Source organism: Colobus angolensis, unplaced genomic scaffold (assembly GCF_000951035.1).
Source record: "Colobus angolensis palliatus isolate OR3802 unplaced genomic scaffold, Cang.pa_1.0 Scaffold137, whole genome shotgun sequence".
NCBI lineage: Eukaryota > Metazoa > Chordata > Mammalia > Primates > Cercopithecidae > Colobus > Colobus angolensis.
In genome coordinates, this window is record NW_012114455.1 from 8,258,072 (window position 1) to 8,273,434 (window position 15,363).

Genomic DNA, 15,363 nt, shown 5'->3' on the forward strand with positions numbered 1-15,363 from the left:
CCATCTCAAAAAAAAAAAAAAAAAAAATTAAGATATTCCATATAGAAAAGTGCATTTGTATAAAGAAAAACATGCAAAATAGCCTCTACAAAACCTTTCAGATTGACTCATTCTCTCATCAGAGCACTAATAAGACCTAACGTTGGTCTTGCTCTTGCATAGAAGGCTCACTAGGTGGAAGATACTGTTCTACACACATTAGTCATTTTAGCCCCATGACAACCCTATGAAGTAGGTGCTAACATAGACCCCAGTTAAATATGAGGAAACAGAGCCACAGATAATTTCTCCTTTGCTCTTAAGATTGCTTTATATAATAGATATTGTATACTTGAAAAACATTTGACCATGTGAATTGTGAGTGAATGGATGCATTCAATGGTGGGAAGATATTTTTGCTCACTGTTGATACCTCCTGACTTCCCACTGCATGGCCATTCATGATCAAAACAGCTAGTGAGCCTCCTGACAGCTCTCTGAACTAGGTGAAGACTAGGTTAAAGCCGTTGCAGGAAAACAATGGTATCTTGGTTTTCACAAGATTGTCCAAGTCCTTATATGCAATTGTGTCAACTTCTGTGTTATTTCTCCTACCAACTGATTCCATTTTCTTCAGTAGGGTAGCCTCTGCAGTGTCACAGGGCTTACATGTCATGCATTTTTAAAATGTAGGGTAAAAGTTATTGAGCGTCAGTTACATGTGGAGTGTTGGCCTGGACCATCCAGTGACAGCACCTGGTGTACTCCCATGGGTAGTTTCAAGCATTCTGTGCCAACAACTCAAATTTTTTTCATCCTGTTAGCAAATTGGATGCTATTAAATGGAGAACAAAAAGGCCTATGTCCATCCAGTTTCATTACCAAGTCTGATGAACATCTGATTATTGTCATGATTTAAATGTTCATCTACTCAGCAGGAGAAGGAAACAGCATTTGAAACCATATCTCTTCTTTTTCCCGAAATCCATTTTTATGCTTGTGACCAGCTTAGGGTACTATTTCACAGAGGGGAGTGAAAAGTCTAAGCTCCAGTTGACAGGATCGACAGATTTGAGGGTGTTGATTAAGGGACATGATATGGCAAAATACCCTCCTGGTTGCAACCTAGTGTTTGTAGAATCATAAGCTTGCAGAACACGTGCTTCAATCAGCTGGCTGTGTAAGAATTCAATCAGCGTTAATCTAACACAATGCAGCACCTGCTCCCCGACTGATTTCTAGTGTTCTTCAATCAAAAGCAGCAGAAGAAAAGCATCATTTATTGTAAGCAATGTTAGCAGACCTGAAAATTCAAGAACCTGAAGTTCAATAGGAAGATCAGGTTTGCCTTTTGCTTCTCTTCCTGTCATTGGCGATGCTACAGGAAAAAAAAAAAAAAATGAGCTGTTGTTCGCAAAGAAAGTGGGAGAAGGTTGGTGTGTCCAGCACTAAATTTACTCCATTTAAAATGAGTGCTGTAATTAGGCGCTGGTAATTAACACTCGTTGCCATGCAGCTCATGCATCTATAGGATCAGGCATCTTTTGGGACTTGGCAGTTTCCCTCTAAGCTACAGCACTGAACAGAGAGGACAGATGACACTAGTAAGCTGCATTATGGAGAATCTGACTATATTGCTCCATATTCAGTCTTAGATCCAAAGCCAGCTTGCCACTTTGGTGGAAAATTGATAAATCAATCACTTGCTGGAAAATTAATAAACCACCCAAGGGAGGTGCTTTCACTGCAATAGAAAATAAACCACAGAAACATTTTCCCTTCAAAATGTTGAGCTTCTGGAAGCAGAAACTAGTAAATCCTGTTCACAATTTCATCCCACGTGGTTAGAATCATGTCTGGTTATAATAGGTGCTCCATGAATGTTTACTGAATAATAATTAAACAAAGCAAACATCACCAACATTTATGTGCAAAGATGTTCCCTACCACTCAAGTTCATGCCAAAATAAACATTAAAATGTCCATTGGCCCTTGTATTGAAATTGATCATGAACCACCTTTTCTCACTGGCTTTAAACATTTCTCTAAATGGAAATAGCACAATTGACCTAAAGCTGACACTTATTAAGAATGGAAATCAAGCTTTGCAATTCAAACTCCTAACTTCATAGTACAATGCACAGTATTTGACTTGAGATAGAAAATCTGTGACTTACAAGTAATGGAGAACTTGGTATCATTGGAGAATATGTCCTCAGTTCCTGGCCCTTTGCCCAGAAGGATTATTTTATAGCAGGTTGAATTCTCTAGTAATTATCTTCAAAACAGCTGGACTACTGGATAAACTCTATCTTAATGCATAGTAGAAGAGCAAATAAGGATAATTAAACTTTGATTTCAGACGAGACTGACAAGGGGAGTGAGTGGAAGACTGTGCTCTAAGGTTGAAGGTAGAGGAGACAGCACAGTTGTTACCTCATGAAACCCCCCTTCAGGACCAAAAAGTATGACCTATTGTTAATACCTTGCAGCTAACTTTGATGAATGTCTACCTTAGCCTGATTATTTCATTTGCTTTGGGAAACACCTAATCAATTCCACTGGGACCCTAAATGATTTAAAACAAATTGTACAAACAACCCCTTGATTTCATCAGAAACATGCAGCTAACAGAATTAGCACCTAAACTTCCTGTGGGCAAAGGTAATAACATCCTCCAAATGAAGAATATATTAAAAAAGGAAAATTCAGCTGAAGCATGATGAAGCCATACTTCATGGTAAGTGCTCTGAAGCATTCTTGCCAAATGAGAAATCTGTAAATTACCTGGGTAAGCAATCAGCTCTGGATTATAATTGCCAATTTGAGAAAATTTTACCAACAATTAAGCAAAATCAAATAACCCATTTGAAGGAGTGGAGTGGTATAGGCCACCACCTTCTCCTTCTTGTAAAGGTTTGCTATAATTTGTTTCCATTTTCCTTTAGAAATTGAAATTCCTTTCTCTTTTATTGGGCTAGAAATAATCAAGGGCCACCATGGAGAGATCCGGACACATCTGGACACTAGTCCCTGAGTGATTTGGTTTAAGCATGAAAATAGGAGTTAGGTGAGTCTGGCTGGAAATTGTGACCCAGTAGTAGGAATCTTAAACTCAAATGACAAAGAAACACGTGACGCATTTTTCTAGTTTATTATACCACATTGGTTCCAGAAATTGGAATACAAACCAAACTCCTTGCAGGATGAATGAGAGAGGCTCAGATTTGATTTTCTTCCTAAAACCTCTCACAGTTCTGCCATATCTAGCTATGAATCTTGGTGAAGTCATTTAAACTCTTCAGAGCTCAACTTTCTTCTCCTAGAAAATGAGTTTCCTTCTGTGAAATCAATGTCGTGTGTGTGTGTGTGACGGAGTCTTGCTCTGTCACCAGGCTGGAGTGCAGTGGCGTGATCTCAGCTCACTACAATCTCCTCCTTCCAGGTTCAAGCGATTCCCCTGCCTCAGCCTCCCAAGTAGCTGGGACTACTGGTGCATGCCACCACGCCTGGCTAATTTTTTGTGTTTTAGTAGAGATGGGGTTTCACCATGTTGGCCAGCATGCTCTTGATTTCCTGACTTCGTGATCTGCTCACTTTGGCCTCCCAAAATGCTGGGATTACAGGCGTGAGCCACCGTGCCCGGCCAAATCAATGTCTTTTTCTATAAATACTTGATGAGTGCTTACTATGTGCCAGCTATTGTGCACAGTAAAGAAGATGTAAAAAATGACCAACAACTTTGTGCTACATGCTGCCACTTGCTTCCTAATCTCCATGCTCCCCTTCTTTCTTAACTAAGAGAATCCCAGTGCTGTTCAAGATGGTGACTGGATGGATAAAACACATCTTTCTAGACTTTCTTGGAGCCAGAGGTGACCACATGACTCTATTCTGCCCAATAAGAAGACGGATATCTGCCCAAGGATCCCGGGAATTTGGACTTTCCAGATACTTATGCTGCAATTTTCCCCTTCCTTCCTTAGTTTTGTTCTGGTCTGTGGTGACAAAGGAAGGAGCAAGCATTTTGAGACCAGGAAATGACAAGACTTAGAATAGAAACTATAGACTACATGTGACACAGAGAAAGGAAAGATGATACCTGCAACATTAATGGCATAAAAAATTATTGCCTAGCTCTGAAATGCATGCCTTCAAAGATCTTTGTTGAGAAAAATGAACTCCTTTGGTTCAAACACAGCATTTGTGTTTGCACTTGCAGCCAAATACAACCTCAGCTGATGCAATGTTTCCATGCCCTTGAGACATTTAGGGGGATTATAGGCACATATGCAGATTAATTAAAAGGAAATGTGGTGAAGGTTATGAAAAATACGGAGAGAGAGTGAGAGATTGTTCGTTGGAAGCACAGCCCCTTAGAACTTTGCCTGTCCATTTTGGGAGTTGGAGTCAAGTAAATGTTCCTGAAATATCGTATGCTGCATAATCCTTGATTGATGGGTACTCTTAGTCTGGGGGGAAAGGGAGTGACGGTATGGTGTATTCTAGGCCAAATAAAAGCACAATGGAAGCCATGGAAGTGCGGGAGGCAGGAGCAGTATTATGGGAATGTGCAATTCAAAGTGAGCCATGGGCAAGGAGGTGAAGGGCTGAGCATGAGAGCTTATATAACACACTAAGGAGCTTAACGATCCATCTTCAAAGGAGACAGATGCTGAGGGCTTTCATGACCAGGCTGAATAACTTCACTAGCCTGTGCCAGGCTTAGTTGATATGTGAAAAACAAGTTTAGTAGACCTGTGCGCACTGTATATTTATGTAATGACACAAAAGATGAGGGCAGCCAGCAGGATCTGAACTAGGAGATCTCACTAGGCACGTCTATTAACGATTTCTTCTTCCTGACACCTGATAAAATGATAGTCAAGGGGAAAATAAAAGGAATCATCACATAACATCAAAGAGCACAGGTGAGGGAGGATCAGCAGACGAGGACTCTCAAGGAAATCCTAGAAGTATGGAGAAAGATGAACAAGACACAAGGAAGCCACTCCTCAGGAGAGTGCTCTAGCACAAATGTGAACTTGTCAGACAGAATTCGGAGTGGCTTGGAATAGAGGGCAGAGGTATGGAGGGCAGAAGTGAGCAGTGGGGCCAACAACAGAGTATGAAATGGCAGCTTCACCCACAAGTCATTCTTCCTCCAGCCCTTCCTGCACATCTCTTTGCACACAGAACGCAGACAGCCCACTACTAACCCAGGCAAATAGAACAAATGTTTTCTCTTAAAAATAAATCCGTAAATAAATAAATAAATAAGCTTCCAAGGAGTTTGCCCTGGTTTCATATTTGAGAATGCCTGACCCTAAAGTTTATTTCCATGTCTGTGTTAAGAAATGTGCCCCCTGCTCGTCAATAAGCTTAATCACATTCAGCACCTAGATGCTTTGGCGTTCATAGCAGAAACTGAGTGGGAAGAAGGATCTACATTTACAGCATCACAGAAAGCCCACCCCAGCTATGATGAAATTCTATCCCAGTGCCTCACAAATATATAGGACAATCACAAAATAAAACTAGTAAATTTTTTAGAAGGCTAAGATAAGCAAAGAAAACTGGTCTCAGAAGAAACAGGGAACAGGAGGGCATATTTTTTAAGCACCTCGAATTGGTATTCTCAGAGATTTAAGATAATACTGTACCAATAAGATAAATAAAAAGATACTATGTAAAAGTAATCATCAGGGAAAAATAACAAGCCCATGGAATTAAAAATAATATTGTTGTATTAAAATAAAATTAGTAGGCTACCCGATAAAGCAGAGGAAATCTCTCTGAACTGGAGCAAGAAGACCATGATGGAAAGTATGTTTGAGGAAACACTGTTCCTGTCAGATAGAAACTGTTATATAACATACAACAAAACTTATGCAGAGACACACACACACACACACAGACACACATGAAGATGTAGTCAACCCAAAAAGTCCAATGCTGACCCATAAAAGTTGCAGAATTAGAGAATGGAGAAAATAGAGAAGAAATTACTTAGGAAATAGTAGAAGAAAATGTGACCAACAAATTACAGGTTGAATACCAAACAGGATTAATGGAAAATGATTCATATACAGATACATCACTGTGAAAGTTGCAAACACTAAGAATAAAGCAACTTCATGCTTCTAAACAAAAATAAATATATTTCCATGCTTATTTGTATAGATCCTATATAAAGGATTAGTCATCAGGACTGACAGCAGTTGTCTTATTTTTGAATCCTGGATGAAAAAAGCAAAATGTGGCAAAACTGTTTTCAAATGAAAGATTTCCCCCAGTTTCACTGAGGTATAATTGACAAAGAAAAATTGAGGTATAATTGACAAAGAAATAAGATGCACAACATGATGTTTTGCTATATGTATACATTATGAAATGATTGCCACAGTCATGTTAATTAACATATCCATCACCTCACATAATTACCTTCTTTTTTTCTGTGTATGGGAAGAGCATTTAAGAGATCTTATCTCCTAGCAAATTTCAAGTATGCAATACACTATTATTAATTATAGTCACAATGCTGTACATTCGGTTTACAGAACTTATTCATCCTGCATAACCAAAATGTTGTATCATTTGACAAACATCTCCCTGCTTCCCTCATCTTCCAGTCCCTGACAATCACCATTCGACACTCTCTTTCTGTGAATTTGATTTTTTTTTAGATTCTACAGATAAGTAAGATCATGCAGAATTTTGGCTTCCTGTGCCTGCTTTGTTTTACTTGGAAGAATGCCCTCCAGGTCCATCCATGTTATCACAGCCTTTACTATGGCTGAATAATATTCCATTGTATATTTTTGTATAGCACACGATCTTTATCCATTCATCCATCAGCGGATGCTTAGGTTGATTCCACATCTTGGCTATCGTGCATAGTGTTGCAGTGAACATGGCAGTGCATATACCTCTTCACAATACTGACTTCATTTTGTTTTTTTCTTGAGACAAGGCCACTCTCTGTTGCCCAGGCTGGAGTGCAATGGTGTGATCATGGCTTACTGCAGCCTCGTCCTCCCAGGCTCAAGCAATCCTCTCACTTTAGCCTCCTTGAATAGCAGGGACCACAGGCACGCATTACTACACCAGGTTAATTTTGTATTTTATTTTTTATTTTATTTATTTATTTACTGTGGAGATGGGGTCTCTTTTTGCTGCCCTGGGCTGAAGCAATCCTTCTGTCTCAGCCTCCTGAAGTGCTGGGATTACAGATGTGGGCTACCACATCTAGCCCTGATTTCAATTTTTGAGGGGGCATATACCCAGAAGTAAGATTGCTGGATTATTTAATAGTTCTCTTTTTCATTTTTTGAGGAATTTCCATACTGTTTCCATAATGACTATACCAATTCAAATTTCCACCAACAGTGTACCAGGGTTCCCTTTTCTCCAAATCCTCTCTAACACTGAGTTTTTTGTCATGTTGACAACTGGCATTCTAACAGGTGTGAGATTATGTATCTTTGTGGTTTTGATTTGTATTTCCATGATGATTAGTGATGTTGAGTTTTTTTTTTTTTTTTAATATATCTGTTGGTCAACTGTATGTCTTATTTTGAAAAATGTCTGTTCAGGTCCTTTGCTCATTTTTAATAAGGTTTTATTTTCCTGTCATTCAGTTGAGTTTTTATATATTTTGGATATTAATACGTTCTCAGATATATGGTTTGCAAATATTTTCTCCCATTCTTTAGGCTGTCTCTTCACTCTGTTGATTATTTTATTTGCTGTATATAAAAGTCTTTTAGTTTGGTGCAGTTCCATTGGTTCATTTTTGTTTTTATTGCTTATACTTTTGGGATCATATCCAAAAATCATTGCCCAGACCAATTTCAAGAATCTTTCTGACAGTTTTCTTCTCACATTTTTACAGTTTCAGGTCTTATGTTTAAGTCTTTAATCAACTTTTAGATGATTTTCATATATGGTTGGTTCCAAATTCATTCTTCTGCATGTAAATATCCAATTTTTTCGATAAATTTTTAGAATTGTTCTTTATATTTCTCTGAAAAAAATGCCATTGATATTTTGATAAAGATTGCATTGAAATTGTAAATCACTTTGGGTATTGCAGACATTTTAACAATATTAATTCTTCCAATTCAGGAACGTGAAATATCTTTCCATTTATTTTTGTCATCTTTAATTTTTGTCATCAATCTCTTATAGTTTTCAGAGTACAAGTCTTTTACCTCCTTGGTTAAATTTATTCCTAAGGATTTTTTTTATGCTATTATAAATGGGACCGTTGTTTCAACTTCTTTTTGATAGGTTGTTATTAGTGTATGAAAATGCAACTGATATTTTTATGTTGATTTTGTATCCAGTAACTAGTGAATTTATTAGTTCTAGCAGTTTGTTGGTGGACGCTTTGGTATTTTCTATATTTAAGATTTTGTCATCTGCAAACAGAGACAATTTTACTTCTTCCTTTCCAATTTGAAACTCTTTTATTTCTTTTCTTGTCTAATTGTTCAGGCTAAGACTTTCAACACTTTATTAGATAAAAGAGATAGATGGACATCTTTGTCTTTTTCTTTTTCTTAGAAGATAAGCTTTCATCTCTTCACTATAGGATATGATGTTAGCTGTGGACTTGTCATATATGGACTTTATAATATTGAGGCGCATTCCTTCTATACATAGCTTGCTCAGAGGGTTTATCATAAAACAACGTTGAATTGTGTCAACTTTTTTCTGAATCTGTTGATATGATCATATAACTTTTATCTTTCATTCTGTTAACATAGTGCACCATAATTATTAATTTGCATATGTTGAACCATCCTTGCATGTTAGGAATAAATCCCACTTAAGTTATGGTGTGTGACTCTTTTAATGTGCTACTGAATTCAGTTGGGTAATATATTGTTAAGGATTTAAGCATTTATATTTATCAGGAATATTAGCTTACCTTTTTCTTTTCTTGTAGTATCCTTGTCTGGCTTTGCTATCTGGGGGATACTGGTCTCATAAAACTAGTTTAGAATTATTCTCTTCTTTTCAACTCTTTAAGAAAAATTTGAGGATTGACATTAATTATTTAGACATTTAGTATAATTCACCAGTCAGGTCATCAGATCTTGGGCTTTTCTTTTTGGGGAGTTAATTTCTCATTCAATCTCCTTACTTGTAATTGGTCTATTCAGATTTTCTATTTCTTCATGATTCATTCTTGCTAAATTGTTCTTGGTTATTCAATTCTTTGGTGTATAATTGTTCATAGTAGTCTCTTATGATCTTTTGTGTTTCTGTAAACTGTATTGTGTCCTCTTTCATTTATAAATTTTTTTATTTCAGTCTTCTCCTTTTTTTTCTTAGGCTAGCTAAAGGTAAGTCACTTTTGTTTGTCCTTTTAAAAAACAATTCAGTGTTTTAAATCTTTTATTGTTTTCAGTCTTTATTTTATTTATTTCTGTTCTAATCCTCATTAATTACTTTTTTCTGCTAATTTGGGGCTTTGTTTGGTCTTTTTTTTCTAGTAGCTATAGGTGTAAAGTTAGGTGCTTATCTGAGATTGTTTTTCCTTCTAATATAGGTGTTCACTGCTATAGTATCTCCCCTTAAAGCTGTTTTTGCTGCATCCCTTAAGTTTTGGTATGTTGTGCTTCCATTTTTGTTTGTCTCAGATTTTTTTTAAATATCCTTTTGATTTCTTCTTTGACTCCTCATGGTTCAGTAATGTGTTGTAACATTTCCAAATATTTGTGAGTTTTCCAATATTCTTCCTATTATTGATCTCTAGTTTTGCACCATTGTGGTCAGAAGAGGTACTTGATATACTTTTAAACTTCTTAAATGTGTTCAGACTTATTTTGTGGTTGAACATATAATCTATTGTGGGGAATATTCCATGTGTGCTTGGAAAGACTGTGTGTTCTGTTGCTGATGGATGAAATGTTCTGTATGTATTTTGGTGTAGAGTGTTGTTAAAGTACATATTTCCTTATTGAAATTCTGTCTGGATGATCTACCTATTGTTGAAAATAATGTATCGAAGTCCCTTACTATTACTGTGTTGTTATCTATCTTGCTCTTTCATTCCGCTAATGTTTGCTTTACATATTTAGGTTCTCCTGTATCAGGTGCCTACATATTTACAATTGTTATATCTTCTTGATGAACTATATAGTGACCATTTTTGTATTAGTCTGTTCTCACACTGCTAATAAAAACATACCCAAGACTGGGTAATTTATAAAGGAAAGAACTTTAATGGGCTCACAGTGCAGCATGGCTGGGGAAGACTTACAATGATGGTGGAAGGCAAAGGAGAAGCAAAGGCACATCTTTCTTGTGGCAGGCAAGAGAGCTAGTGCAGGGGAACTCCCATTTATAAAACCATCAGCTCTCATGAGACTTATTCACTGCTATGAGAACAGTATGGGGGAAACTGCCTCCATGATTCAATTATCTCTGCCTGGCCCCATCCTTGACACATGGGAATTACTGCAATTCAAGGTGAGATTTGAGTGGAGGCAAAGCCAAGTAATACCAATGACCATTTTTGTCTCTTATGACAGGCTTTTGCTTAAAGTCTATTTCTGTTGATTAAAGTATAGCCACCCCTGCTTCCTTTTGGTTCCCATTTGCACAAAATATCTTCGCCTATCCTTTCACTTTCAGCCTATATTTGTCTTTAATCTAAAGTGAGGTCCTTGTAGGCAGCAAATAGTTGGACCGGTTTTTTGTGTGTGTGCTGTCAGCCACTCTATGTCTTTTGATTGGGGAATTTAAACAATTTAAATTTAATGTACTTATTTATAATGCATAATTTTCTAGTGTCATTTTGTTTTCCAATGGCTTTGTAGTTTCTTTGTTCCTTTCTTCCTTCCTTGCTGCCTTTCTTTGCAATTTGATGATTGTGTGTTTGTGTGTGTGTGTGTGTGTGTGTGTGTGTGTTTGTGGATGGGGGAGGGGGTGTGTGTGATGATGGTGGTGGTGGTGGTCCTGTGCTTTCCATTTTTTTTTTATCTTTTGTGTATCTACTATAGGTTTCTTTGTGATTAGCATAGGGCTTACATCAAAACATCTTATGATTATAACCATCTACTTTAAGCTGATAAATCTTAACTTTAACCACGTACGAAATTCTACACTTTAACTTCTCCCCTACATTTTGTGTTGTTGATATCACAATTTACGTATTTTATAGTTTGTGTTCATCAGGAAATTATTATGGCTATAATTATTTATAATAATCTTGTCTCTGAACTATTATAATAGACTTAAAAGTGATTTACACACCACTCTTCCTGTATTACAGTATCCTGAATTTGAATATGTTCTTACCTTTAGAGTGACTTTTATACTTGCACATATTTTCTTGCTGTAAGTTAGTGTTCTCTCATTCCAACTTGAAAAACTCCATTTGGCATTTATTGTAAGGCAGGTCTAGTAGTGATGAACTCCCTCAGTTTTTTGTTTGTCTAGAAAAGTCTCCTTCATTTCTGAAAGACATTTTTTCTGGTATAATATTCTTGTTTAACACTTCTTTCCCCCAGCACTTTGACTATATCACCCCATTCTTTCCTGGCTGCAAATCTGCTTAGAAATCTGCTGATAGTTTTATGGGAGTCAGGGGAGGATTTCCACTGTATGTGACCAGTTACTTTTCTCTTGCTGCATTTAACATTATTTCTTTCTTTGTCTTTGACTTTTGAGAATTTGATGATAATGTGTCAAAGTGAAGATCTCTTATATTTAGTCTATTTGGAGTTCTTTCATCTTCATGGATATGGATATTCATTTTCCTCTCCAGATTTGGTAATCTTTTTGTTATTTTTCCCTTAAGTAAGTTTATTTCCCCTTTCTCTTTCTTTGCTCCTTCTGGAACACCTAGGATGCTGGTTCACTTGATAGTGTATATTGGTTCACTTGATGGTGTCCCATAAGTCCCGTAGGCTTTTTCACCCTTTTTTTTCTTTTTCTTCCTCTTCTTCAAATGACATGACTTTAATCTTGCTGATTATTTCTTCTGGTTGATTGAGTCTACTGTTGATGCTTTATATGAAATTTTTCATTTCGGTCATTGTCTTCTGCAGATCCAGGATTTCTCTTTGGTTCTTTCTTTAATGGCTCTCATCTTTTTGTTAAACTTGTAATTTTGTTCATGTAGTGTTTTCCTAATTTTTTTTGGTTCTCTGTCTGTTTTGTCTTATAGCTAACTGAGCTCTTTAAAGCAATTATTTTAAATTTTTTCAGGCAGTTCATATATTTCTACTTCTTAAGGCTAGGTTACACTCATGCATTGCTTGACAACAAAGATATGTCCTGAGAAGTGTGTTGTTAGGTGATTTTGTTGTGCAAACATTATAGAGTATACTCACACAAGCCTAGGTAGTATAGACTACTATACAACTGAGCTATATGGTCTAGTCTATTGCTCCTAGGCTATAGGCATGTTGCCCTTCTGTATACTGTAGGCAATTGTAACACAAGGGTAAGTATTCATGTATCTAAACATATTTAAACATTAAAAAGCTACAGTCAAAATATGGTATTATAATCTTGTGGGACCACCTTTGTATCTATGGGCCACGATTGACCAAAATGTTGCTGTCCAGGGTATGACTATGCTGGTACTTAATTTTCTGGCTTTGGTGGCATCATGCTTCCCTGATATTTGCAATCCTTGTTGCCTTGTATTGGTGTCTGTGTAAGAAGTACACATCTCTTCCAGTTTGTATAGACTGTCTTTGCCAGGGAAGTCATTTCTCACTCTGTCTGTCCAGAGATTCTGGTGGGCTGGATGATAGGGTCTACCAGTAGGTTTGCTGTTAGAGTTCTTGGGTGGAATGATCTGGTGCATATGTCAGTGAGCAAGCAGGCCTAGTGCCTGGATCTAGAGAGACTGACCTGGCACCTGGGTCTGCAGAGGGCATACCTGGAGCCTGTGTCCACTGAGGGCAGGACTGGAACTTGGGTTCATGCGAGTAGGCCTGAACTATGGGTCCACAGGGGTTGGCCTAAAGCCTGGGTCTTCGGGGGCTGTCCTGGTGTTAGGGCAGGCCTCAGCCTAAGTCCATAGGGCAGACCTGGCATTTGGATTTGCAAGGATGGTCCTCATTCTGATTCTATGAAGGTGACTTGGTACCGGGGTCCACAGAAGTAGACCTGGTGGCTGAGACCATGGTGGATGACTTGGAACCTGTATTTGCTGGAGTAGACCTGGGACCTGGGGGGTTTTTTGGCAGTCTACTTGGAAAGGCCTGTGCCCTGTGTCTGTTGGAGTTTGAAGCCACATGGACTAGTGTAGTACTGGAGAAAACCTAGAGCCTGAGTCCACAGGAGCCAGTTTAATGCTTGTGTCTACAGGAACCTAAAACTAAATTACTATATGCAATTAAAAGGGCCAAAAAAAAAAAAGAAAAAAAAAAAGGATCAAATGTGCAAGCAAGGATTCAGAACATTTCTCTCTCATATTTTTTCTGAAGAAGTTACTTGAGAATGTACCAAAGAAAAATTAGAGTTAAAACAAATACATTCTACCTACATTTAAATAAGGGGGAAAACAAAGAGGATGATATTGGATAAAATAAATTATGGGATTAAACCAGTTTGTAAATAAATTTAAAGCCAATAACAGTATGGCAGGTCTAGAAAGCAAGTAGTTTAGATGAGAACTAGAAGCCACTGGGCACCCCCAAAAAATGCCTTTGAGAAGAATAAATTGATTCCAGCATTGGAATGGAATATGTAAATAAATGAAAGATATTAGAGTTATATGAAAATACATGCATTTACTTTCTCAGCAAGAAAAAAGAAAGTTGTTTAAAAACTCTAAGATAAACAAAAAGTAAACAAAAGTAAGGTCAAAATATGGAGCAAACTGAAATGCAGAATAAGTTCGAGCAATGGATGAAGAGTAGGAAGAAAGAATTCATATCATCTAGATGGTAAGACTGTTTTTAATTCAAGTATCCAAGAAACTGTCACCCTAAGCCATTGAGAAATAGTCATTCTACAGAAAATGCCATTTACAAAGTTGTAATGTAAATGCTTTTTATTGGCTTTAAGCCTTTAGAATTGACTTACAGACTAAATAATAAAGTAAAACATGGTTACAAAACGGAAGGTTAACATCAGTGGAAGTTAATGTTTAACCATTGGAGGTTGGGAGATGGAAGACTGAAGTATGCAAACAGGGCTGGCTCAGTGCTGAGTTCCATTTTGTAAATGTTGAGTAAACAGATCTGGCTGAAAGTTAATCATACAGAACTAGCGAGTGTGTATTTATTTATTTTATTTTGTGCAGGTAGTACTTTGATTAAAAGGGGTGATATAGTTTGGATATGTGTCCCCACCCAAATATCTATCAAAATGTAATCCCCAGTGTTGAAGGTAGGGCCTTCTGGCAGCTGATTGGATCATGGGAGTGGATTTCTCATGGATGTTGCAGCCCCATCCCCTTGGTGCTGTTCTTGTGATAGTGAGTGAGTTCTCAAGAGTTCTGGTTGTTTAAAAGTGTGCCACTGGCTGGGCGCTGTGGCTCACACCTGTAGTTTGGGCACTTTGGGAGGCTGAGGCAGGCAGATCACTTGAGCTCAGGAGTTCAAGGCCAGTCTGGGCAACATGGCAAAACCCCATGGCTACGGAAAAATAACAAAATTAGCCAGGTGTGGTGTCACGTGCCTGTAGTCCCAGGTACTGGGGAGGCTGAGATGGGAGGATCACCTGAGCCCAGGAGGCAGAGGGTGCAGTGAGCCCGGATATACCACTGCACTCCAGCCTGAGCAACAGGGCCAGACCCAGTCGCAGAAAAAAATAAAACATAAAAATAAAAATTGTATGACAATCCCCCGCACCCTTGCTCCTGCTTTTGCCACGTGACATGCAAGCTCCCACTTGACCTTTCACCACGATTGTAAGTTTCCAGAGGCATCTTTAGAAGGAGCTGTTGGTGCTATACTTCTTCTAAAGCCTGCAGAACTGTAAACCTATTAAATCTTTTTTAATAAATTACCCAGTCTCAGGTATTTCTTTTTTTTTGGAGGCGGGGACAGAGTCTTGCTCTGTCACCCAGGATGGAGTACAGTGGCACAATCTCGGCCCACTGCAACCTCCACCTCCCAGGTTCAAGTGATCATCCTGTCTTAGCCTCCTGAGTAGCTGGGATTATAGGCATGCACCACCACGCCCAGCTAATTTCTATATCTTTAGTAAAGACAGAGTTCACCATATTGGTGAGGCTGGTCTCAAACTCCTGACCTCGTCGTGATCCACCCGCCTCGGCCTCCCAAAGTGCTGGGATTACAGGCGTGACCACCGTGACTGGCCATCAGGTATTTCTTTACAGCAATGCAAGAATGACCCAATACAAGGGGGAGCAAAGTTGAATGCATTGCAGATACTTGGCTAGAG

The 15,363-nt window shown here is 38.0% G+C and overlaps 1 protein-coding gene across 1 annotated transcript in view; it reads right to left on the reverse strand.

The window, feature by feature from the left end:
- The window catches only part of OPCML (opioid binding protein/cell adhesion molecule-like), a 1,158,639-nt gene that overhangs the window by 284,802 nt on the left and 858,474 nt on the right, over nucleotides 1-15,363 (reverse strand). The window lies entirely within an intron of this gene.